Here is a 27810-nt window from a genome sequence, read left to right on the forward strand (position 1 = left end):
AGATACGGGTTCATGGGGTTTAGGGTAATATAGTAGCATGGATAGATAATTGGTTAACGGACAGAACACAGAGGGTGGGAATAAACGGGTCTTTTTCGGTTTGACAGGCTGTAACTGGTGGGGTGCCGCAAGATCAGTGTTGGGGCCTCAGTTATATACGATCTATATTAATGACCTAGGTGAAGGGACCGAGTGTAATGTATCAATGTTTTCTGCTGATACAAACCTAGGTGGGACAGTAAGCTGTGAGAAAACCAAGAATGTGAAGAGGGATATAGGTAAACTAAGAGAGTGGGCAGTGAGGGGGCAGATGGAGTATAATGTAGGGAAATGTGTGGTTATTCACTTTGGTAGGAAGAATAGAAAAACAGAATATATTTTAAATGGTGAGAAACTTTTAAATGTTGATGTTCTGAGAAGCTTGTGTGTCCTCATACAAGAAGCACAGAAAGCTAGCATGCAGGTACTGCAAGCAATAGGTAAGGCAAATGGCATGTCGGCCATTATTGCAAGGGGGTGGGAGTACAAGAGTAAGGAAGTCTTGTAACAATTGTACAGGGTTTTGGTGAGACCACACCTGGAGTACTGTGCACAGTTAAGGTCACCTGATCTAAGGAAGGATATACCTGTCTTGGAGGCGGTGCACCGAAGGTCTATTAGGTTGATTACTGGGATGAGAGGGCTGTACTATGCAGAGAGATGATGTAGAATGGGCCTATACTCTCTGGAGATTAAAAGAATGAGAGGTGATCTCATTGAAACATATAAGATTCTGAAGGGGATTGACAGGGTAGATCTGCCGCTGCCATGACACAGTTGGAGAGACAGCACTTCCCCGAGATAGGATCACAATCGTGATTAAGTTAATTCTAAGGAAGGAAACAAACAGGGAAATTATACAATAGCAAAATACTACGGATGCTGGAAATCTGAAATAAAAACAGAAAATGCTGGAAAAACTCAGCAGGCCAGGCAGCATCCATGGAGAGAGAAACAGAGTTAACGTTTCAGGTCGAAGACCTTTCATCAGAATTGGAAAAAAGCAGGAAATGGAACAGATTTAAAAACAAGTTTAGGGGCTGGGAAATGGGTGAAGGGATGAAAGATCAGAAGGGACGGTCTGTGATAGGATGGAAGGCAGGAGAATTAAAGAAGCATTAAGAGATATTCAAGGCAAGAGGAGATGGTACTGGGACAGGTTAAGAAACAAAGGGTGGCTCTAGGTGAAGTGTGAATTGTGCTGGCAGAATGAAAGACAGCTGCCATGTGGGAGGGAAAATAAAGGAAAAGGACAAAGAAAAAGTGTGGATAAAAAATATAAATATGATAGGGGCCGAGGTTATGGTCTGAAATTGTTGAACTCTATGTTGAGTCCAGAGGGCTGTAAAGTGCCTAACCGAAAGGTGAGGTGCTGTTCCTCGAGCTTACGCTGAGCTTCCGTGGAGCAATGCAAGAGGCCGAGGACAGTGAGGTCTGAGTGGGAATGGAGTGGTGAATTAAAGTGACAGGCGACCAGAAGCGCGGGGTCCCCCTTACAGACTGAATGGAGGTGTTCCGCAAAGCAGTCACCCAATCTGCGGCTAGTCCCTCCAATGTAGAGGGAAATTATACGTCAGGATTGGAGCAAAAGTGACAGTTTGATGGCATTTGAGTGAAAATTGCAGCTTTGTTACTGCATCCAGTGCTGGGATCGAATAATTTGAGCTATGACAGGACTGTGTGCTGGAGCCCGGGAAAAAAAATTAACTGCATAAAGTAAAGCATCAGTAATATCAGGTATATAGTAAAGCAGAAAATAAATCATAATGGAAGGGGGTTATTCTTTACGCCAGTTGATAAATGTAATTCCTGCCCCTACAGGAAGTTTCCCATAATGCACAGTCTTAGGTTCAGTTCTCACCCTGGATCTGGTGGCCTGTCACTTTCATTCACCGCCCCATTCCCACTCAGACCTCACCGTCCTCGGCCTGTTGCATTGCTCCATGGAAGCTCTACGTAAGCTCAAGGCACAGTACCTCATCTTTCGATTAGGCACTTTACAGCGTTCTGGACTCAACATAGAATTCAACAATTTCAGATCATAACCTTGGCCCCTATCAAGGTTATGCTACTGCTGAGAGTTTGGTAAGTGAGAGAGTTCGGGCAAGTGGGTAGTGAGGGGCTGTATTTGTCTTTCTTTTTAAAACCTTCATAAGTTGGTAAGTTCTTTTAATTGGAGGTGTGATCTTCACCTAGAAGAGGGGCAGAGGGTCTTTAAATAAAATTATTAAATGTAACTAATTGCATAGAATGGGAGAGCAGGTGATGTGTTACTGCTGCGAAATGTGGGAGCTGGTGGACACCATTGTTGCTCACGGTGATTACATTTGCGGTAAGTGTTTGATGCTAGAGGAACTCCGGCACAGTGTTGATGTGCTTGAGGCCGAGCTTCAGACACTGCGACACATCAGGGAGGGGGAGAGTTACCTGGACTCTATGTTTCAGGAGGTAGTCACACCTTTGAGATTAATTAATTCAGATGTAGTCCGTAGTCAGGGACAGGATGGTGTGACTAGGAGTGAGGCAGGTACGGGGATCCAGGGGGTAGCTTTGGAGGAGCCGCAGCCCTTGCACTTGTCCAATAGGTTTGAGGCTCTTACTCCGTGTGGATGGGAATGGGGACTGCAGGGAGGATGAGCAACCTGGCCACAGCACCGTGGAACGGGGGGACATTCAAGTGGGGGGAGTTAAAAGAAATGCTGTAGTGGTAGGGGATAGTATCATTAGGGGGATAGATAGGATTCTTTGCAGCCAAGAGCGAGAGTCCCGAAGGCTGGGTTGCCTGCCCGGTGCCAGGGTTAAGGACATCTCATCTGGGCTGGAGAGAAACTTGGAGTGTGAGGGGGAGGATCCAGTTGTGGTGGTCCATGTTGGTACCAATGACATAGATAAGACAAGGAAAGAGGTTCTGCTGAGGGAGTTTGAGCAGCTAGGGGCCAAATTTAAAAGCAGAACCACAAGGGTAATAATCTCTGGATTACTACCTGAGCCACGAGCAAATTTGGCTAGTCTAAATAAAATTAGAGAGTTAAATGCGTGGCTCAAAGACTGGTGTGGGAGAAATGGGTTTTGCTTCTTGGGACACTGGCATCAGTACTGGGACGGGAGAGAGCTGTTCCATTGGGATGGACTTCACTTGGCCAGTGCTGGGACTAGAATCCTGGTGAATCGAATAACTAGGGCTGTAGAGAGGACTTTAAACTAATTAGTCTGGGGGAGGTATTAAGAGAGCAAAAAATAAAAATGACAGCGGATAAGGCAATAGAGCAAGGTAGCAGGGGAATTAAAAGCAGAGCAGGTCAGGAAGGGACTGAATGTATAAAGATAAAGATAAAGTAGTAAAAGGGGTAAAAGCAGGAATAAATTGTCACAACACATATTTGAAAATTCTTTATCTGAATCCACGCAGCATTCATAACAAAATAGATGAGTTGACGGTTCAAATAACTACACATGGTTTTGACCTGGTGGCCATTGCAGAAACATGGCTGCAAGGTGACCATGACTGGGAACTAAACATACAGGGGTATTTGACAATTAGGAAGGACAGACAGGAAGGAAAGGGAGGTGGGTTTGCTATGTTAATCAAGGATGGAATTACTGCAAAAGTCAGAAATGATATTGGGTCAAAGGATCAGGATAGTGAAACAGTTTGGGTGGAGATAAGGAATAATAAGGGGAAAAAGTCACTAGTGGGTGTAGTCTATAGGCTTCCTAACAGTTGCAACTCTGTTGGTCGGAGTATAAATCAGGAAATAGTTGGGGCTTGTAATGAGGGAACAGCTATAATCATGGGGGATTTTAACTTTCATATTGACTGGACAAATCAATTTGGGCATGGCAGCCTTGAGGAAGAGTTCATAGAATGCATTAGGGACGGGTTCCTTGAGCAGTATGTAACTGAACCAACCAGGGCGCAAGCAATCTTAGATCTGGTCCTGTGTAATGACACAGGACTAATACAAAATGTCCTAGTAAAGGATCCCCTTGGAATGGGTGACCATGACATGGTTGAATTCCAAATTAAGTTGGAGGGTGAGAGAGTTGGATCTCAAACCAGCGTACCGAGCTTAAATAAAGGAGACTATGAAGGTATGAGAGTAGAATTGACTAAAGTGGATTGGGAAAATAGATTAAAGTGTAGGACAGTACAAGAGCAGTGATCTACATTCAAGGAGATATTTCACAACTTTCAAGAAAAATATATTCCACTGAGGGAAAAGGGGAGTAAAAGAAAAGATAGCCATCGTAAAGTAATAAAGGATAGTATCCAACTGAAAACAAGGGCATATAAAGTAACCAAATCTAGTAGGAGGATAGAAGATTGGGAAGCATTTAAAAGCCAGCAAAGAATAACTAAAAGATTAAATAAGAAAGGGAAGATAGATTATGAAAGTAAACTCGCAAAAAATATAAAAGCGGATAGCAAAAGTTTCTACAGTTATATAAAAAGAAAAATGGTGGCTAAAGTGAACGTTGGTCCCTTAGAGGATGAGACAGGGAAATTACTGGTGGGGAACATGGAGATGGCAAAAACGCTGAACCAATATTTTTTATCAGTCTTTACAGTCGAGGACTCTAAAAATATCCCAGCACTGGACAAACAGGGGGCTATGGGGGGGAGGAGCTAAAGACGATTAAAATCACTAAGGAGGTGGTACTCGGTAAAATAATGGGACTTAAGGCGGATAAATCCCCCGGACCTGATGGCTTGCATCCTAGGGTCTTGAGAGAAGTAGCGGTAGGGATTGTGGATGCATTGGCGATTATTTTCCAAAACTCCCTGGACTGAGGAAAGTTCCCGGCAGATTGGAAAACTGCTAATGTAATGCCCTTATTTAAGAAGTGAAGTAGACAAAAGGCTGGAAACTATAGACCAGTTAGCCTAACATCTGTGGTTGGTAAAATGTTGGATTCCATTATTGAGGAAACAGTAACAGGGCATTTAATAGGACAGAATCAGCATGGTTTTGTGAAGGGGAAGTCATGTTTGACAAATTTGCTCGAAATTTTTGAGGAAGTAACATACAGGGTGGATAAAGGGGAACCAGTGGATGTGGTATATTTGGACTTCCAAGAGGCATTTGACAAGGTGCCACATAAAGATTACTGATCAAGATAAAAAATCACGGGATTCGGGGTAATATACTGGCATGGGTGGAAGATTGGCTATCTAACAGAAAACAAAGAGTTGGGATAAATGGTTCGTTCTTAGGCTGGCAATCAGTAACTAGTGGTGTTCCGCAGGGGTCAGTGCAGGGACCTCAACTCTTTACAATCTATATTAGCGATTTCGAGGAAGGGGCCGCGTGCAATATATCCAAGTTCGCCGATGATACAAAGATGGCAGGGAAAGCAGTGAGTGAGGAGGGCATAAAGAACCTGCAAAAGGACATAGAGAGGTGAAGTGAGTGGGCAGAGACTTGGCAGATGGAATATAATACTGGAAAGTGTGAGGTTATGCACTTTGGCAGAAAAAATCAAAGATCAAGTTATTATCTAAATGGAGAAAAACTGCAAATTGCTACAGTACAAAGGGATCTGCGGGTCCTGGTGCATGAAACACAAAAAGTTAGTATGCAGGTGCAGCAGGTGATCAGGAAGCCCAATGGAATCTTGGCTTTTATTGTGAGGGGGATGGAGTATAAAAACAGGGAAGCCTTGCTGCAGTTATACAGGGTATTGGTGAGGCCACACCTGGAATACTGCGTGCAGTTTTGGTTTCCATATTTAAGAAAAGATATACTTGCTCTCGAGGCAGTTCAGAGAAGGCTCACTTGGTATTCCTGAGATGAGGGGGTTGACATATGAGGAAAGGTTAAGTAGATTGGGCCTCTACTCATTGGAGTTCAGAAGAATGAGAGGCGTCTTATCGAAACACATAAGATTGTGAGCAGACTTGATCAGATGGATTCGGTGAGGATGTTTCCGCTGATGGGTCAGACTAGAACTAGGGGGCATAATCTTAGAATAAGGGGCTGCCCTTTCGAAACTGAGATGAGGAGAAACTTCTTCACTCAGAGGGTGGTGAATCTATGGAACTTGCGACCCCAGAGAGCTGTGGAAGCTGCAACATTAAATAAATTTATAACGGAGATAGACATTTTCCTAGCAGATGAGGGAATTAGGGGTTATGGGGAGATGGCAGGGAAGTGGACGTGAGTCTAGATTCAGATCACCCATGATCCTATTGAATGGCGGAGCAGGCCCGAGGGGCCGTATGGCCTACTCCTGCTCCTACTTCTTATGTTATGTTTATCACATATCTATATATATTTTCTTCTTTTTTTTATCCATACATTTTGTTTTTTCTTCCCTCCCTTCAGCTGTCCTTCATTCTACCAGCACAATTCACAGCCCATCTGGAGGCATCCTTTGTTCCTCAACCTGTCCCATTTCCACCTCCCCTTGTCTTGAATATCTCTTAATGTCTCTCAATGTCTCTCAATCTCTCCTGCTTTCTATCCTATCACTGACCTTCCCTTTTGTTCTTTCATCCCCTCCCCCTTTTCCCAGCCCCCAAACTTGCTTTCCAATTTCCTGCTTTTTTCCAGTTCTGACGAAAGGTCATCGACCTGAAACGTTAACTCTGTTTCTCTCTCCACCGATGCTGCCTGGTCTGCTGAGTTTTTCCAGTGTTTCCTGTTGTTATTTTGGATTTCCAGCATCCGCAGTATTTTGCTTTCAGGTTAGAAGTTGGTTGGTCCAATCGGCCTCACTGCCCCAGGCTTAGTAATGTACAAAACAACAACAACAGAGGCAGGATTCCTGCTGGACCAGTGCAATTAGCCAAATACGATTTTCCCTTAACAAATGCAAGCTGACTTTCATCTATTAGCCCATACTTTACCAAATCCAATTAATTTTCTCCTGGATTATTGCCCTTAAAGTTTTCCCCACCACCGATGTTAGGCTGACTGGTCTGTAATTGCAGGCTTTATCACTCTCCACTTTTTTGAACAGGGTTATAACATTTATTATACTCCAGTCCTCTGGCACCTTCCCCATTTCTCAGGAAGGTTGGAAGCCAGTGACCAGATCTTCCCCAATTTCCACGTTTACTTCACTCAGTAACCTAGATCCCATCTGGCCCACATTCCAATCCTTCCCTTGTCTGAGCCAGGCTTCCGTTATTGCCACCATATCATAATCCCATGTGGTAATTTTTACCTGCAGCTCAACAACCTTATTGACTGCGTTCTGTGTATTTTCACACATGTACTCTGAATCCCAACTTGTCTGCCTCTCATTTCCCCTTCTCTGATCCCTCCTATTTCAGAGCTACTCATTATTCTAAAGCTGTTTGCCACTCCCAGTCCTCTGTGTACCTCTGTGTCTCTCCTATCCATTGCGTCATCTCGGTGCCCCTCCCCCACAAAATTAGTTTACATCCTCACTCATAGCACTCGTCAACCTCCGCGCAAAGTCATTGGTCCCAGCCCGATTGAAATGCTACCCGTCCATTTTGTACAGCTTGCTCCTGCCCCAGAACTGGCCCCAATCCCCGAGGAATGTGACACCGTTTCTCCTGCACAGTTTCTCCAGCCACCATCATTCTGCCTTTTTTTACTGTCCCCACCCTCACTGGCATGTGACACTGGGAGTAATCCAAAGATTTCCACCTTTGAGGTCCTGCTCTATACCTTCCTCCCTAGCTCCTGAGTCTCGGACTGCAGGACCTCAACCCTTTCCTTCCCTCATTCCAACATGGAGCACGGCTTCTGGCTGCTCCCCTTCCCCCCGTGGAATTTCCTGCTCTCGTTCTGTGACATAATTTACCCTGGCACCAGAGAGGCCACAGACCATGCGAGACTCACGTTGGCATTTGCAGAAACGCCTGTCTGTCCCCTGACTATTAAATCGCCCACAGCCACTGCATTCCTACACTTCGCTGTGCCCCCCATGCAGTCATTTGTCCCACGATGCTGTCGATGTGATCTGGACTGTACACCTTCCAGGTGTCGTCACTCTCACCGGTATTCAGCACTGAAAACCGGTTTAGTTGCTCAGTCGAAGTCCCTGACCTTGTGTTACTAAATATAAAACCAGAAAATGCTGGAAATACTCAGCAGGCCAGGCAGCATCTGTGGAGAGAGAAACAGAGTTAAAGTCTCAGGTCGATGACCTGTCATCAGAACTGGACAAAGTGAGACAGATTTAAGCAGGTACAGAGGCAGGGAAAGGGGAGGGGAGGAAAGAACAAAAGGGAAGGTCTGTGATAGGATGGAAGGCAGGAGAGATTAAATGATAAAAGAGATGATGGTGCAAGGCAACAAAAGATGGGTCTAGAGGAGCAATAAATGGCAACAGCAGAACCATTACCAGCACCTGCTGTCTGAATAAATGGGAGTAGTGATTATGATCTGAAATTGTTGAACTCAATGTTGAGTTCAGAAGGGTGTAACATGCCTAATCAAAAGAGGAGGTGCTGTTCCTTGAACTTCTGTTGTGCTTCATTGTGCCGAGGACAGAGAGGTCAGAGTGGGATGGAGAATTAAAATGGCAAGCAACCAGAAGCTGAGGGTCATGCTTGCGGACTGAATGGTGGTGTTCAGCAAACTGAGCAGTCAATCTATGTTTTGTCTCCCCACTGTAGAGGAGATCGCCCTGTGAGCAGTGAATACCGTATACTAAATTGAAAGAAGTAGAAGTAAATCTCTGCTTCACATGGAAGGAGTGTTTGGGGTCCTGGATGTTGGGAAGGGAGGAGGTGAAAGGGCAGATGATAAATCTTAGTTTTCTTTTGTATTAATATTGTTCCATATGCTGTGTCTCTATAAGTATTTATAAGCAGTATGTTTGCATTCCAGCGCAATATGTAACCTCATGGCCCGGCATATCACTCACTCTACCATTACCAACAAGTCAGGGGACCAACCCTGGTTCAATAACGTGTGTAGAAGAGTATGTGGGGAGTAGCAGCAGGCACACCTTAAAATGCGGTGCCAACATGGGGAAGCTGCAACACAGGTCTACATGCATGCTAAAAAGCGGAAGCAGCATGCTATAGAGAGGGCTAAGCGATCTCACAATCAATGGATCAGATCAAATCTCTGCAGTCCTGCCACATCGAGTCATGAATGGTGGTGGACCATCAAGCAACTAAGGGGAGCAGGAGGCTCCATCAATATCCCCATCCTCAATAATGCTGGAGCCCAGCACGTGAGTGCAAATGACAATTCTTATGCGTTTGCAACCATCATCAGCCAGAAGTGCCGGGTGGATGATTTATATCGGTCTCCTCCTGAGGTACCCAACCATCACAGAGCCAGTTTTCAGCCAATTCGATTCACTCCATGTGAATATCAAGAAGCGGCTGAGTGCACTGGATACAGCAAAGCATGTGGGATCTGACAACATCTCAGCTGTCGTGCTAAACACTTAAGCTACAGAACTAGCCACACCTCCAGCCAAGCTGTTCCAGTACAGCTATAATACAGGCATCTATCCGACAATGTGAAAAACTGCCCAGGTATGTCCTATGAACAAAAAACAGGACAAATCGAAACCAGCCAATTACTGCCCCATCAGTCTATTCTCAATCATCAGCAAAGTGATGGAAATTGTCGTTGACACTGCTACCAAGCAGCACTTACTCACCAATAACCTGCTCACTGATGCCCAAGTTGGGTTTTTGCAAGGACCACTCGGCTCCAGACCTCACTATAGCCTTGCTCCAAACATGGAGAAAAGAGCTGAATTCCGGAGGTGAGGTGAGAGTGTCTGCCCTTGACATCAAGTTAGCAGTTGACTGAGTGTGGCATCAAGAGCCCTTGTAAAACTGAAGTCAATGGGAATCTGGGGGAAAACTCTCCACTAGCTGGAGTCACACCTAGCACAAAGGAAAATGGTTCTGGTGGTTGTAGGTCAATCATCACAGCCCCAGCACATCGCTGCAGGACTTCCTTAGGGCAGTGTCCTAGGCCCAAACATTATCAGCTGCTTCATCAGTGACCTTCCCTCCAGCATAAGGTCAGAAGTGGGAATGTTCGCTGATGACTGCACAGTGTTCAGTGCCATTCACAACTCCTCAGATAATGAAGCAGTCCATGCCCGCATGCAGCAAGACCTGGATGACATTCCGGCTCGGGCTGATAAGTGGCAGGTAACATTCGTGCCACACAAGTGCCAGGCAATGACTTTCTCCAACAAGCAAGCATCGAAACACCACCCATTGACATTCAGCGGCATTCCCATCGCCGAATCCCCCACCATCAATATTGTGGGGGGGTCAACATTGAGCAGAAAATTAACTGGACCAGCCACATTAATACCGTGGTAAAAAGAGCAGGTCAGAAGCTGGGTATTCTGTGGTGCGTGTCTCACCTCCTGACTCCCCAGAGCATTTCCACCATCTACAAGACAGAAGCCAGGAGTTTGATGGAATACACTCCACTTGCCTTGATGTGTTTAGCTCCAACAACTCTCAAGAAGCTTGAAACCAACCAAGACAAAGCAGCCTGCTTGATTGCCAGCCCATCCACCACCTTAAACATTCACGCCCTCCACCATACCGTGGCTGCAGTGTGTACCATCTCCAAGATGCACTGAAGCAACTCACCAAGGCTTCTTCGGCAGCACCTCCCAAACCCGTGACCTCTTCCACCTAGAAGGACAGGGGCATCAGGCACAAGGGAACAGCACCACCTCCAAGTTCCCCACCAAGTCATATACCATCCTGACTTGGAAGTATATCGCCATTCATTCATCGTTGCTGGGTCAAAATCCTGGAACTCCCTCCCTATCAGCACCGCAGCATACCTTCACCACACGGACTGCAGTGGTTCAAGAAGGCTGTTCACCACCACCTTATCAAGGGATACTAGGGATGGGCAATAAATGCTGGCCTTGGTAGCGATGCCCACATCCCATGAATGATTTTAAAAAACAGACTCGAGGGGCTGAATTGCCTCCTCCTGTCACTATTAACAGTCTCAATGGTCTGACTGGCCTCCTCCTGTTCCTAAGTAACAGCCTTGAGGGTCTGATTGGGCCTCCTCCTAATCCTATGCAACAGGCTCAAGGGTCTGAATTGCCTCCTCTTGCTCCTATGTAACAGGCTCGAGGATCTGAATGGGCCTCCTACTTTTCCTATGCAGCAGTCTCGAGGAATTGAATGACGTTTTCCTGTTCCTATTGACAGTCTCCAGGGTCTGAATGGCCTCCTCTTGTTCCTATGGTAACAGGCTCGAGCGGCTGAATGGGCCTCTTCCTTTTCCTGTGAGGCAACTGAAGTTCAACCAAAAGCTTGAAATATGGAAGGAACTCAAAGTCTGCAGTTTTACAGCATTGCCTCCAGCCAGTGAGACTCCTTGTCTCTTGTCGAATCTCTGAACATCTGCCTCCCAGTGCACCTTGAAATCACTTAAAGGCAAATGGCCAGATTGGGAGAAAAGTGCCTGGTAGAGACTAAAGCTCTTCCAATTCTGCTTCAGAAATATTCCTTACCCTCACCCAATCTTGAAAGACAAGGGCAGCAGGTGCGTGGGAGCACCATCACCTCCAAGTTGCCCTCCGAGTCACAAACACCATCCTGAGTTGGTGATATATCGGCCGTTCCTTCATCGTCGCTGGGTCAAAGTCCCGGAACTCTCGGCCGAACAGCATTGTGGGAGCAGCTTCACTACATGGACTGCAGCGGTTCAAGAAGAAGGCCCACCACCATCATCTCCAGGGCAATTAGCGATGGGCAATAAATGTCGGCCTTGCCAGCGATGCCCACATCCCAAGAATAACTTAAAAAAAGAGGGAACCCAAGGTAGATTACTATTGAATCTGCTTCCAACACCCTTTCAGGCAGTACATTCCAGATCACAACAACTCCCCACAGGAAAATAATTCTTCTCCTGGTTCCACTGCCAATGACCTTAAACCTGTGTCCTCTGGTTACCGACCGACCCTATGCCAGTGGAAACAATTTCTCCTTATTTACTCGATCATTTTGAACACCTCTATTAAATCTCCCTTTAAACTTCTCTGCTCTAAGAAGAACAATCCCAGTTTCTCTAAGTCTCTCCGCATAACTCTTCGCTGGAACCATTCTGGTAAATAATCTCTGCACCTCTCTTAGTCCTTGGCATCCTTCCTAAAGTGTGTGGTGCCCAGAATTGGACACAATATTCCAGCTGGGGCCTAACCAGTGATATACAAAGGGTTTAGCAGGACCTCTTTGCTTTTGTGCTCTGTGCCTATATTTATAAAGCCCATTAACCTCCGTATGATTATTTCATCTTCTGGTCAATCTTGACCCTAGGGTGTCTCAAAAAGGGAAGGACTGCTCCTGATGAAGTTACCGAGGGCAATGTTTTGGAAACATGTTTTGCATTCCCCTCGTTGACATCCCACAGCCTGTTCCAGCAAAGTGACCGAACAACAGAGATAAAATAAACTGCGACTTAAGGGCAACCAGTAGCTGGATGGGTCTGTGAAAGTATGAACCTTGAAGCCCTGGAAATCCACATAGCAGTAATACACAGAACTGTCATCCGGACTGAGATTGTTGAAACTCAAACAACAATTCATCTGCTCCAGATCTCCACCCAAGACTGAAACAAAAGAATGAAAGCAGATTCAATAGTCACTTTCAAAAATCACGATGGGCCGAATGCACTCCTTCTGTGCTGTATGATTCTATGATTCTATATCTGCTCACTCTATGATTGAAGGACAAATCTGTTCCCTTTCATTAAGTGGTTGCTCTCTCAATCCAAGGGCTAGAATGAATCCAATTTCCTGAATAGCTCAGAAAGTAAATTGTAACTGATAGCAAGCGGAGAAAGGTTGAAATGTTTCATGTAGTGCTTCTCACAATCTTCCTTGGATTACAGATCCACCATGATCAAATTGAATGACAGAACAGGCTCGAGGGGCTGAATGGCCTCCTCCTGTTCCCATGATTGACCAGGGAATAGAAAATGAAATCTGGAATGTTCATTTCAATTGAATTGTTAGAGAAAGACAAGTGGACATGGGTTCAAACTGGTAGAAGACAAATTTAGGGCTGAAGCCAGCAAACTCTTTACACAATGAGTGATCGACACTTGGAATGAACTCAAGGATAGAGTAGGGGAAACATTTCTGGCATCATTTACTGAAAGACTGGTGGCTGCAATGGCGGGAGTGTAGGATCTCTCTCGATGGCTGAATGTCTGATCCGTAATTATCCTGTGATCCTGTGTTTGCAGCTCAGAGCTGAGAACTAAACAGATCATAGTTTTACTAACATTGGGTCAATTGCTCAGCGAATTACCTGAGACCCCCATCACATACACTCACTCTCAGTCTCACACACACAAACCCTCACACACATTCACTCTCAGTCTCACACACACACAAACACTCACACACAGACACACTCTTTCACCCAAATACACACTCACACAGACACACTTATACACACTCATATGAACTGTAATGTTTTCATGAAAGTTTGAAAAGTTGTGAGACTGTCGATAATGAAGGTGCTAATGATGTACAAGCTGTACGGAGCTCTGCAATTCACACCTTGATCTGACCTGTGAGAGTTCTTATGGGCCAAGCAGCTTCTGCAGTTTAACCTTACTGCTAACTCTTACACCCCTTCTGCCCCGAGCTTGGACAATGTTGCTGTCAATGTATATTACATAATACATCGGGACTGTGAGGTAATCCTGGGAATTTATCAGATCTGTTGCTTGTACAGACTCAAATGGTTATTCTCTGCCTGCTTTTTCCCTTCTGTCTCCTATTTGACCCTGAGCTGAGCTTCCGACCCCCATATCCTCTCAATCATCAAGACCGCCTACTTCCACCTCCGTAACATCGCCCGTCTCCGCCCCTGCCTCAGCTCATCTGCTACTGAAACCCTCATCCGAGCCTTTGTTCCTCCAGACACGACGATTCTAACGCTCTCCTGGCCGGCCTCCCATCTCCCCCTCTGTAAAGCTCAGCTCATCCAAAACTCTGCTGCCCCATATCGTACCTCGCACCAAGTCCGGTTCGCCCAGCACCCCTGTGCTCGCTGACCTACATTGGGTCCCAGTCTGGCAATGGCTAGATTTTAAAATTCTCATCCTTGTCTTCAAATCCATCAATTGCCTCGCTCCCCTCCCTCTCTGTAACCTCCTCCAGCCCTACAACCCTCCGAGAGCTCTGCCGTCCTACAATTCTGGCCTCTTGTGCATCCCCGATTTTCATCGCCCCACAATTGGCGGCCGTACCTTCAGCTGCCTCGGCCCCAAGCTCTGGAATTTCCTCCCTAAACCTCTCCGCCTCTCTCTCCTCCTTGAAGACACTCCTGTAAACCTACCTCTGACCAAGCTTTTGGTCACCTGTCACAATATCTCCTTATGTTAAAGTTTTGTCTGACCGACGCTCCTGTGAAGCACCTTGGGCCGTGTTTCTACATTAAAGGCGCTGTGTAAATGTAAGTTGCTGTTAGCTGGGGAATAAAATAGACAGGTGAACTATCTGAACAATGAAAATATCACATCTCTACAAACTGGGAGCCTGCAGGATTATTGGAGCTCTACCTGAAAAGGGGCAAGATTATCTGTTAACACTTGGAACAAAAATAACTGATAAAGGGATGTTTCAAATCCATCAGACCCTTTACAACACTGTGTGTGTGTGTGTGTGTGTGTGTGTGTGTGTGTGCTGTCTGCAATATTACTCATCAGCACTAGGGGGCGCTATTTGTGTAAAAATGCACATCTGTCGAAAAGGTCTCACCATTCGATCAGGATCTGCTTGAAGAGAGAACTTGCATTTATATAGCGCCTTTCTCAACCTCAGGAAGTCCCAAAGCGCTTTACAACTAATGAAGCACTTTTGAAAGGTGGTCACTGTAGTAGGAAGTGCGGCAGCCAATTTGCACACAGCAAGATGCCACAAACAGCAATGTGATAATGTCCAGATAATCTGATTGTTTATTGATGTTGGTTGGGGGGTATATTTTGGTCCCAGGATACCGGGGAGAACTCACCCTCCTCTTCTTCCAGATAGTGGCCGTGGAGTCTTTTACATCCACCTGAGAGGGCAGACGGAGCCTGGGTCTTGGATAGCTCCTGGGTGACAATAGAAGGGGAATAAACACAGGCAATGAGGCCCATCTAAGGCTGCAGGAAGCTTAGATTGCAGGTGAATAGAATGATAGAATCACAGAATAGTACAGCACAGAAGGAGGGAATTCAGCCCAGCGAGTCTGCACCGGCTCTTTCGAAGAGCAATCCAGTTAGTCCCACTTCCCCGCTCTTTCCCCATATCCCTGCAAATTGTTCTCCTTCAAGTATTTATCCAATTCTCTTTCGAAGGCTATGATTTAATCTGTTTCCACCGCCTCATCAGGAAGTGCATTCCAAATCCTAACCACTCGTTGTGTAAAGAAGTTTTTCCTCTTGTCGCCTCTGGTTCTTTTGCCAATCACCTTAAATCTGTGCCCTCTGGTTATCGGCCTTTCAGCCAGTTTCTCTTTATTTACTCTATGTAAACCCTTCATGATTTTAAACAACTCTATCAATTCTCCTCTTAGCCTTGTCTGCTCTAAGGAATAGTTAGAAGTTACTTTGTTTAATCCAGCAGGATGAGCCACTGACGTGTGGGGCTGCCCAGTGTGTTCGTTACTTTCTGTTACTACATGAAAACAAATCATACTCATTGAAATAAGTGAATCCGATTCACAAAGGTAACACCAGGGCTGAGAGGTTACAACGATCAGGAAAGATTGAACAGGCTGGGGCTCTTCTCTCTAGCAAAGAGAAGGCTGTGGGGTGACCTGATAGAGGTCTTTAAAATCAGCAAGGGGTTTGATAGTGTGGACGTAGAGAAGATGTTTCCACTTGTGGGCGCGTCCAGAACTAGGGGTCAAAAATATAATATAGCCACTAATCAATCCAAAGGAAGTTCAGGAGAAAAATATTTATCCAGAGAGTGGTGAGAATGTGGAATTTGCGACCACAGGGAGTAGTTGAGGTGAACAGCATAGACGTATTTAAGGGGAAGCTGCAGAAACAGATGAGGGAGAAAGGAATAGAAGGATATGCTGATAGGATTCGATTAGTTTAGATAGGCTGAGATGAAGAGGCGTTGGAGGAGGCTTGTGTGGACCTGTTGGGCCGAGTGGGCTGTTTCTGTGCTGTAAATTCTATGAATGTAATAACAACAACAACTTACATTCATATAGCGCCTCTAATGTAGGAAAACGTCCCAAGGTGCTTCACAGGAGCATTGACAAACAAAGTTTGATGCCGAGCCACATGAGGAGATAATAGGACAGGTGACCAAAACCTTGGTCAAAGTGGTGAGTTTTAAGGAGCGTCTTACAGGAGGAGAGCGAGGCGGAGAGGTTTAGGGAGGGAATTCCAGAGCTTAGGACCTCGGCAGCTGAAGGCACGGCCACCAATGGTGAAGCGATGGAAATCAGGGATACACAAGAGGCGAGAATTGAAGGAGAGCAGAGATCTCGGTGGGTTGAAGGGCTGGAGGAGGTTACAGAGATAAGGAAGGGCAAACCATGGAGGGATTGGAAAACAAGGAGGAGAATTGTAAAATCGAGGCGTGGATCAACCAGGAGCCAATGTAGGTCAGCGATCACAGAGGGGATGGGTGAATGGGATTTGGGGCGAGTTATTATACTGGCAGCAGAATTTTGGATGATCTTAAGTATAAGGAGGGTGGAAGATGGGAGGCCGGCCTGGAGAACTTTGGAAGAGTTCAGTCTGGAGATAACAAAGGCATGGATGATGGATTCAGCAGCAGGTGAGCTGAGTTGGTGTGGAGACGGGTGATGTTACAGAGGTGGACGTAGGCGGTCCTGGTGATGGAGCAGATATCTGGTCAGTAGCTCATCGCTCCAGGGACTTGAGCACATAAATCTAGGCTGTGCAGTGCTGAGGGAGTGATGCACTGTCAGAGCTGCCGCCTTTCCGATGAGGCTCTTTTGCCCACACTCCGATCCCTGGTGGCCCCGTTGGGCCCCGGGTCGCACTGCGCAAGACCCCTCCCCTTTAAGAATGTGACACAGCGCCACCTAGTGCCGCGATATTCACTCGCAGCGCCCCAAGAGGGAGGCAGCATCGCTTCCAGTAGCATCCCGCTTCCCTATTGCGGCGCTATCGATGAAATTCGGCCATGGGGGTGCTAAATTTTTCGGGGCGCTAGAAGTAGCGAAGTTAGTGTCCCAAAGGGGGCATGACTTAATTTATCCCCCAATGTCTTTCTTTCTTTTACTGTAAGGCAACAAGTGCCCTGGGCAGAGCCCAGTCTCCGCCCATTAGAATTCCCACCTAATGTGAGTACTTTTAATTTGATTTTAAAAAATCCTGCATTTTGCTATTGATCCAAAATAAACCGAATGTCCTGTTCCGCAATTCAGAATGCTGCAATGTCAGAGGGGCAGTCCTGAGGGAGCGCTGCATTGTTGGAGTGGCAGATTTTCGAAGCAGATTAGTAAGAGCGTTGCTCCCGATCTGGCCACTTGCTCTTCAGTGATCTGGAAGTGCACTGTGAGGCAGATGTTCAGAGGTTCCACCAGAGACAATGGGCCTCACCGCTTGGAGGCAATGGTGTAAAATGGAGGTGAGGGATTTTACAATGTGTGAAATGAGCACAGTGTTCTCATTACAAGGACTGTTGTTGTTTCACCTGTTGTTGAGATCTGTGGGAATAATTTTGACAATTGCTGCATTAAACATCCTGAAACTTGAGTTCCTCACATATTTCTGGCTTTTGGCTGCACTTCAGTTGCCTCATCGGAACAGGAGGAAGCCATTTAGCCCCTCGAACCTGTTCCAGCCGTGCCTCAGTGGGCAGCACCCTCGCCTCTGAGTCAGAAGGTTGCGGGTTCAAATCCCACTCCAGGGACTTGAGCACAAAAATCTAGGCTGATACTCCAGTGCAGTGCTGAGGGAGTGCTGCACTGTCGGAGGTGCCGTCTTTTGGATGAGACATTAAACCAATGCCTCGTCTGCTCTCTCAGCTGGAGGTAAAAGTTCCTCTGTCACTAGTTGAAGAAGAACAGTGGAGATATCCCTGGTGTCTGAGACAATATTTATCCCACAATCAAAATCACTAAAACAGATTATCTGGTCATTATCACATTGCTGTTATTGAGAGCTTGATGTGCACATACTGGCTGCCATTTTTCCTACATAACAACAGTGATTAAAGATCAAAAAGCACTTCATTGGCTGTAAAGCGCTTTGGGACATCTGGTGATCGTGAAAGGTAATATATTTCTTTAAAAAGGAACAGGAGGATGTCCAATCAGTCCCTCGAGCCTGTTACACATAAATAGGAGGAGGCCCATTCAGCCCCTCGAGCCTGTTACACAGGAACTTGAGGAGGCCCATTCAGCTCCTCAAGCCTGTTATAGAGGAACAGGAGGAGGCCCATTCAGCCCCTCGAGCCTGTTACACAGGAACAGGAGGAGGCCCAATCAGACCTTCGAGCCTGTTACACAAGAACAGGAGGAGGCCCATCCAGCCCTTCGAGCCTGTTATATAGGAATAGGAGGCGGCCCATTCAGCCACTCAAGCCTGTTACACAGGAAGAGTAGGAGGCCCATCCAGCCCCTCGAGCCTGTTATATAGGAACATGAGGAGGCCCATTCAGCCCCTCAAGCCTGTTACACAGGAGCATAAGGAGGCCCATTCAGCCCCTCGTGCCTGTTACACAGGATCAGGAGGAGGCCCATTCAGCCCCTCGAGCCTGTTACACAGGAACAGGAGCAGGCCTAATCAGCCCCTTGAGCCTGTTACACTGGAAAAGGAGGAGACCCATTCAGCCCCTCGAGCCTGTTGCACAGGAACAGGAGGAGGCCCATTCAGCCCTCTCAAGCCTGTTATATAGGACCAGGAGGAGGCCATTAAATCTCTCGAGCCTGTTATACAGGAATAGGAGGAGGCCCATTCAGCCCCTCGAGCCTGTTACGTAGGACCAGGAGGAGGCCATTAAACCTCTTCTGTCAGTTGTATAGGAACAAGAGTAGGCAATTCAGCCCTTCGAGGATGTTACATAGGAACAGGAGGTGGTAACTCAGCCTTCGAGAATGTTACATAGGAGCAGGAGGTGACCATCTAGTCCATTGAGCCTTTGACCCAGGCCATTCAGCCCTTTGGGCTTGTTGCATCTTAACAGGAGGAGTCTCATCCAGCCCCTTAAGGCAGTTGCATAGGAACAGGAGGAGGCAATTCAGCACTTAGAGCCTGTTGCATACGACACATGATTAGACCAATCAGCCCTTTGGGCCTGTTGCATAGGAACAGAAAGTGTCCCATTCAGCACTTCGAGCCTGTTAAATAGGAACATGATAGGCAATTCATCCCCTCAAGACAGAAAAAACGGAACAGGAGGAGGCCATATAGTTGCCCTTCGCCTGTTACAATGGAACAGGAGGAGGACATACAGCTGGTCTTAGCCTGTTACAATGGAACAGGAGGAGGCCATTCAGCTGCCCTTAGCCTGTTACAATGGAACAGGAGGAGGCCATTAAGCTGAACTTAGCCTGTTACAATGGAACAGGAGGAGGCCATACAGTCCATCGAACCTGTTACATAGGAACAGCAGGTGACACTTAGCCAATCGAGACTGTTGCATAGGAATAGGAAGAGATACTTTCAGCACTTCAAGGCTGGTACATAGGTACAGGAGCCGGCCATTCATCCCCTTGAGTCTGTTAAAAAGGAGCAGGATGTGGCCAGTCAGCCCCTCGGGCCTGTTACACAGGAACAGCAGGAGGCCCATTCAGCCCCTCGAGCCTGTTGCACAGGAACAGGAGGAGGCCCATTCAGCCCCTCGAGCCTGTTACACTGCAACAGGAGGAGGCCCATTAAGCTCCTCAAGCCTGTTGCACAGGAACAGGAGGAGGCCCATTCTGCACTCTGAAGCCTGTTATATAGGACCAGGAGGAGGCCATTAAACCTCTTGTGCCAGTTGTTTAGGAACAGGAGTAGGCCCAATAAGCATCTCGAGCCTGTAGCATATGAACAGGAGTTGGTTGCTGCAGCCCCTCGAGCCTGTTGTTAGGATCAGGAGTTGGTCCATTCAGTCCCTCGAGACCATAGCACAGAAAAAGGAGAATACCATACAGTCCCCTTGAGCCAGTTATATAGGAATATGATTAGGGCATTTAGCCCCTCGAGACTGTTACTTAGGAACTGGAGGTGACCATTTAGTTCATCGAGCCTGTTACATAGGTGCAGGAGTAGGCCATTCAGCCCCTTGGGCGTGTTTCATAGGATCAGGAGGAGGCCAACCAGCCCCTCAAGCCTGTTACATTGGTAACGCAGGAGGCCATTCAGTCCCTTGAACTGATGCATAGGAACATGATTAGGCCATTCTGCCCCTCGAGCATGTTGCATAGGAACAGGGGGAGGCCATTAAGCCACTCGATCCTGTTACATAGGGTCCAAAGATGTGCGGGTTTAGGTTGATTGGCTATGATAAATTGACCCTTAGTGTTAGGGGGATTAAATACGTGGGGTTACGGGGATAGGGTGGGATATGTGTTGGTGTAGGGGTTACGGGGATCGGGTGTGATATGTGTCGGTGCAGGCTCGATGGGCCGAAATGGCCTCTATCTGCACTGTGGGGTTTCTGTGATTTCTGTGAAGAGGAGGCCTTTCAGCCCCTTGAACCTGTTGCATAGGAACAGGAGGCCATAGAAACTCTCAAGACTGTTGCATAGGAATAGGAAAAGTCCATTCAGCCCCTCAAGGCTGTTGCATAGGAACAGGAGGAGGACCATTCAGCTCCTCGAGCCTATAAAATAGAAACAGGTGGAGATTGTTTAGTCACTGGATCCGGTTGCTTAGGATCAGGAGTAGGCCCATTCAACCGATCAAGCATGTTGCATAGGAACAAGAGGAGGGCATTCAGCCTCTCAAGCCTGTTACATTGGAAAAGGAGGAGACCATTCAGCCCCTTGAGCCTGTTACATAGGACCAGGAGGAGGCCATTAAACCTCTCCTGCCAGTTGTATAGGAACAGGAGGAGGCAATTCAGTCCTTTGAGAATGTTTCATAGGAACTGGAGGAGGTAATTCAGCCCTTCGAGAATGTTACATAGGAACAGGAGGTGGCCATCTATTGCATCGAGCCTCTGACATAGGCCATTCAGCCCTTTGGGCCTGTTGCATCGTAACAGGAGGAGGCCCATCCAGCCCCTTGAAGCAGTTGCATAAGAACAGGAGGAGGCAATTCAGCACTTCGAGCCTGTTGCATATAACACATGATTAGGCCAATCAGACCTTTGGGCCTGTTGCACAGGAACAGAAGGTGTCCCATTCAGCACTTCGAGCCTGTTAAATAGGAACATGAGGAGGCAATTCATCCCCTCGAGACTGATACAGTGGAACAGGAAGAGGCCATACAGCTGTCATTAGCCTGTTACAATGGAACAGGAGGAGGTCATGCAGCTGCCCTTAGCCTATTACAATGGAACAGGAGGAGGCCATACAGCCCATCGAACCTGTTACATAGGAACAGCAGGTGGCCAATTAGCCAATCGAGACTGTTGCATAGGAATAGGAAGAGATCCTTTCAGCACTTCGAGGCTGGTACATAGGTACAGGAGCCGACCATTCATCCGCTCGAGCCTGTTAAAATGGAACAGGATATGGCCAGTCAGCCCCTCGGGCCTGTTACACAGGAACAGGTTGAGGCCCATTCAGCTCCTCGGGCCTGTTACACAGGAACAGGAGGAGGCCCATTCAGCTCCTCGATCCTGTTGCACAGGAACAGGAGGATTCCCATTCAGCTCCTCGAGCCTGTTATATAGAAACAAGCAGAGGCCCATTCAGCCACTCGAGCCTGTTACACAGGATCAAGAGGATGCCCATTCAGTCCCTCGAGCCTGTTACACTGGAACAGGAGGAGGCCCATTCTTTCCCTCGAGCCCATTCCACTGGAACAGGAGGAGGCCCATTCAGTCCCTCGAACCTGTTACTCTGTAACAGGAGGAGGCCCATTAATCTCCTCGATCCTGTTGCACAGGAACAGGAGGAGGCCCGTTCTGCACCCTGAAGTCTGTTATATAGTACCTGGAGGAGGCCATTAAACCTCTCGTGCCAGTTGTATAGGAACAGAAGTAGGCCCAGTAATCATCTCCAGCCTGTAGCATATGAACAGGAGTCGGCTGATGCAGCCCGTCGAGCCTGTTGTTAGGATCAGGAGTTGGTCCATTCAGTCCCTCGAGACCATAGCACAGAAAAAGGAGAATGCCATACAGCCCCCTTGAGCCAGTTACATAGGAACATGATTATGCCATTTAGCCACTCGAGTCTGTTGCATAGGAACTGGAGGTGACCATTTAGTTCATCGAGCCTGTTACATAAGTGCAGGAGTAGGCCATTCAGCCCCTTGGGCGTGTTGCATAGGATCAGGAGGAGGCCAACCAGCCCCTGAAGCCTGTTACATTGGAAAAGCAGGAGGCCATTCAGCCCCTTGAACTGATGCATAGGAACATGATTAGGCCATTCAGCCCCTCGAGCCTGTTGTACAGGAACAGTTGGAGGCCATTAAGCCCCTCGATCCTGTTACATAGGAACAAGAGGAGGCCATTCAGCCCCTTGAAACTGTTGCATTGGAACAGGAGGCCATAGAACCTCTCAAGACTGTTGCATAGGAATAGGAAAAGTCCATTCAGCCCCTCAAGGCTATTGCATAGGAAAAGGAGCAGGACCAATCAGCTCCTCGAGATTGTTACAAAGGAACAAGAGGAGGCCATTCAGCCTCTCGAGCCTGTTACAAAGGAACAGGAGGAGGTCATAGAGCCTCTCGAGACTGTTGCATAGGAATAGGAGAAGTCCACTCAGCCCCTCAAGGCTGTTACATAGGAACAGGAGAAGGCCAATCAGCCCCTCAAAACTGTCACGAGGGAACAGGAGGAGGCCATCGTGCCACTGGAGCCTACTGCTTAGGAATAGGAATACTGCTTAGGAATAGGAATATGAAGAGGCCATTCAGACCCTTCAGGCTGTTACATAGGGAAAGGAGGAGGCCATTCAGCCCCTCGAGGCAGTTACGTAGGAACAGGAGGTGGCCAATTAGCCCATGGAGCCTGTAACATAGGAACAGGAGGAGGCTATGCAGCCCCTCGAGTCAGTTGTGTAGGAACAGGAGTAGGCCCAATAAGCATCCTGAGACTGTTGCCTAGGAACAGGAGGAGGACCATGCAGCCCCTTGAGCTGTTGCATAGGAAAAAAATGTCAATGAGCCCCGTGAGCTTGTTAAAAGGAACAGGAATAGGCCCAATAAGCATCTTGAGACTGTTGCATAGGAACACGAGGAGGACCAGCCAGCCCCTCGAGGCTGTTGCATAGGAACAAGACGAGGCCGAGCCAGCCCCTTAAGGCTGTTGCATAGGAAGAGGAGGATGCAATTCTGCCATTCAAGGCTGTTGCATACGAGCATGATTCAGCCATTCAGCCCCTCGAGCCTGCTACATAGGAACAGGAGGAGGTCATTCAGCCCCTCAAGCCCATATGTTGAAACAGGAGGAGACCGTTCAGCTGTTGTGAACCTGTTACATAGGTACAAGAGGAGACCATTCAGCCCCTTGAGCATGCTCATTGGAAAAGGAGGATTCCATTCAGCCCTTCGAGGCAGTTACGTAGGAACAGGAGGTAGCCATTTACCCCATGGAGCCAGTAAGTTAGGAACAGGAGGAGGCCATTCAGCCACTCGAGCCAGTTGTATAGGAACAGGAGTAGGCCCAATAAGCATCCTGAGACTGTTGCCTAGGAACAGGAGGAGGACCATGCAGCCCCTTGAGCTGTTGCATAGGAATAAGATGTCAATGAGCCCCGTGAGCTTGTTAAAAGGTACAGGAGTAGGCCCAATAAGCATTTCGAGACTTTTGCATAGGAATAAGAGGATGACCAGCCAGCCCCTCGAGGCTGTTGCATACGAACAGGAGGAAGCAATTCCGCCATTCAAGCCTTTTGCATACGAACATGGTTCAGCCATTCAACCTCTCGAGCCTGTTACATAGGAACAGGAGGAGGTCATTCAGCCCCTCAAGCCCATATGTTGAAACAGGAGGAGACCGTTCAGCTACCGTGAGCCTGTTACATAGTTACAGGAGGAGGCCATTCAGCCCCTTGAGCATGTTCATTGGAACAGGATGAGGCCCATTCAGCCTCACGAGGCTGTTACTTATGAACACAAGAAGTCCATTCTTCCCCTCGAGAATGTTACATAGCTACAAGAAGAGGTCATTTATCCCCTTGAGCCTGTTACATAGGAACAGGAGGAGGCCGCTAAGCCCTGCAAACCTATTGCATAGTAACAGGTGTGGTACCATTCTGCCCCCTCGAATATGGCACATACGAATAGGTGGCTGCTCATTTTGCCCCCTTGAAGATGCTACAGATTAACAGCACGAGGCAATAAAGCATCTTGATCCTTTTACATAGGAAAAGGATTAAGCCAATCAGCTCCTCGAGCCTTTTGCATAGGAACAGGTTGAGGCCCCTGCAGACCCATGAGGCTGTTGCTTATGAAAAGGAGTATGTCATCAAGCCCCTCGAGCTATCTACAAAGGAACATTGGCCATTTAGCCCATCAAGCCCGTTTCACAGGCCATTCAGTTCTTTGGGCCTGTTGCATAGGAACAGGAGGAGGCCCATTCAGCCCCCCGAGCCTGTTACACAGGAGCAGGAAGAGACCATTCAGCCCCTCGAGCCTGTTACATAGGAGCAGGAAGAGACCATTCAGCCCCTTGAGCCTGTTACATAGGAGCAGGAAGAGACCATTCAATACCTCCAGACAGTTACAAAGAAACAAAAGCAGACCATTCAGCCCCTCGAGCCTTTTACAGAGGAACAGGAGGTGGCCATCTAGTCCATCGAGCATGTGACACAGGCCATTCAGCACTTTGGGCCTGTTGCATCAGAACAGGAGGAGGCAATTCAACCCCTCGAGCCTGTTACATAGGAACAGGAGGAGGTAATTCAACACTTCAGGTCTGTTGCATACGAACATGATTGGGCCAATCAGCCCTTTGGGCCTGTTGCTTAGGAACAGGAAGAGACCCATTCAGTACTTCGAGCCTGTTAAACAGGAACACGAGGAGGCAATTCATCCCCTCGAGACTGATACAACAGAACAGGAGGAGGCCATACAGCTGCCCTTAGCCTGTTACAATGGAACAGGAGGAGGCCATACAGCTGCCCTTAGCCTGTTACAATGGAACAGGAGGAGGCCATACAGCCCCTCGAACCTGTTACATAGGAACAGCAGTTTGCCACTTAGCCAGTCGAGACTGTTGCATAGGAATAGGAAGAGCTCCATTCAGCACTTCGAGCCTGGTACATAGGAAAAGGAGGAGGCCATTCATCCCCTCCAGTCTGTTAAAAAGGAACAGGATATGCCCATTCAGCCCCTCAGGCCTGTTGCATAGTAACAGAAGTAGGCTGATTCAGCCTGTCGAGCCGGATATTTTGGAACAGGAGTCAGCCATTGAGTCCCCGTGAGCCTATTATTAGGACCAGGAGGAGGCCCATACAGCAGGTCGAGACTGGTCCATAGGAATAGGAACAGACCATTCAGCCCCTCGAGGCTCTTTCAGAGGAACAGAAGGAGGCCTTTCAGCCCCTCAAACCTTTTTCATAGGACCAGGAGGTGGCCATTTAGCCCATCGAGTCTGCTTAACAGACATTCTGCCCTTTGGGCCTGTTGCATAGGAACAGGAGGAGGCCCATTCAGCCCCTCGAGACTGTTATATAGGAACAGGAGGAGGCCCATTCAGCCCATTGAGCCTGTTGCACAGGAACAGGAGGAGGCCCATTATTTCCCTCGAGCCTGTTACACTGCAACAGGAGGAGGCCCATTAAGCTCCTCGAGCCTGCTGCACAGGAACAGGAGAATGCCCATTCTGCACTCTGAAGCCTGTTATATAGGACCAGGAGGAGGCCATTAAACCTCTTCTGCCAGTTGTTTAGGAACAGGAGTAGGCCCAATAAGCATCTCGAGCCTGTAGCATATGAACAGGAGTCGGCTGATGCAGCCCCTCGAGCCTGTTGTTAGGATCAGGAGTTGGTCCATTCAGTCCCTCGAGACCATAGCACAGAAAAAGGAGAATACCATACAGCCCTCTTGAGCCAGTTACATAGGAATATGATTAGGGCATTTAGCCCCTCAAGTCTGTTACTTAGGAACTGGAGGAGAGCATTTATTTCATCGAGCCTGTTACATAGGTGCAGGAGTAGGCCATTCAGCCCCTTGGGCGTGTCTCATAGGATCAGGAGGAGGCCAACCAGCCCCTCAAGCCTGTTACATTGGTAAAGCAGGAGGACATTCAGCCCCTTGAACTGATGCATAGGAACATGATTAGGCCATTCGGCTCCTCGAGCATGTTGCATAGGAACAGGGGGAGGCCATTAAGCCACTCGATCCTGTTACATAGGAACAAGAGGAGGCCATTCAGCCGCTTGAACCTGTTGCATAGGAACAGGAGGCCATAGAACCTCTCAAGAGTGTTGCATAGGAATAGGAAAAGTCCATTCAGCCCCTCAAGGCTGTTGCATAGGAACAGGAGGAGGACCATTCAGCTCCTCGAGCCTATAAATTAGAAATAGGTGGAGATTGTTTAGTCACTGGATCCGGTTGCTTAGGATCAGGAGAAGGCCCATTCAACCGATCAAGCATGTTGCATAGGAACAAGAGGAGGGCATTCAGCCTCTCGAGCCTGTTACATTGGAAAAGGAGGAGACCATTCAGCCCCTTGAGACTGTTACATAGGACCAGGAGGAGGCCATTAAACCTCTCCTGCCAATTGTATAGGAACAGCAGGAGGCAATTCAGCCCTTTGAGAATGTTACATAGGAACTGGAGGAGGTAATTCAGCCCTTCGAGAATGTTACATAGGAACTAGAGGTGGCCATCTATTCCATCGAGCCTCTGACCCAGGCCATTCAGTCCTTTGGGCCTGTTGCATCGTAACAGGAGGAAGCCCATCCAGCCTCATGAAGCAGTTGCATAGGAACAGGAGGAGGCAATTCAGCACTTCGAGCCTGTTGCATATAACACATGATTAGGCCAATCAGACCTTTGGGCCTGTTGCATAGGAACAGAAGGTATCCCATTGAGCACTTCAAGCCTGTTAAATAGGAACATGAGGAGGCAATTCATCCCCTCGAGACTGATACAGTGGAACAGGAGGAGGCCATACAGCTGCCCTTAGCCTGTTACAATGGAACAGGAGGAGGCCATACAGCTGCTCTTAGCCTGTTACAATGGAACAGGAGGAGGCCATACAGCCCATCGAACCTGTTACATAGGAACAGCAGGTGGCCAATTAGCCAATCGAGACTGTTGCATAGGAATAGGAAGAGATACTTTCTGCACTTCGATGCTGGTACATAGGTACAGGAGCCGACCATTCATCCCCTCGAGTCTGTTAAAATGGAACAGGATGTTGCCAGTCAGCCCCTCGGGCCTGTTACACAGGAACAGGAGGAGGCCCATTTAGCCCCTCGATCCTGTTGTACAGGAACAGGAGGAGGCCAATTCAGCTCCTCGAGCCTGTTATATAGAAACAGGAAGAGGCCCATTCAGCCCCTCAAGCCTGTTACACAGGATCAAGAGGGTGCCCATTCAGTCACTCGAGCCTGTTACACTGGAACAGGAGGAGGCCCATTCTTTCCCTCGAGCCTGTTCCACTGGAACAGGAGGAGACCCATTCAGTCCCTCGAACCTGTTACTCTGGAACAGGAGGAGGCCCATTAAGCTCCTCTAGCCTGTTGCACAGGAACAGGAGGAGGCCCGTGCTGCACCCTGAAGCCTGTTATATAGT

At 47.8% G+C, this 27810-nt stretch overlaps 1 pseudogene; it reads left to right on the plus strand.

The window, feature by feature from the left end:
• The window catches only part of LOC147098102 (uncharacterized), a 33094-nt pseudogene extending 10537 nt beyond the window's left edge, over window positions 1-22557 (plus strand).
• Window positions 22558-27810: the final 5253 nt, after the last annotated feature.

The sequence above is a fragment of the Somniosus microcephalus genome, chromosome 30, assembly GCF_052327205.1.
Source record: "Somniosus microcephalus isolate GS21.2 chromosome 30, FLI_Smic_1.0, whole genome shotgun sequence".
Classification (NCBI taxonomy): Eukaryota; Metazoa; Chordata; class Chondrichthyes; order Squaliformes; family Somniosidae; genus Somniosus; species Somniosus microcephalus.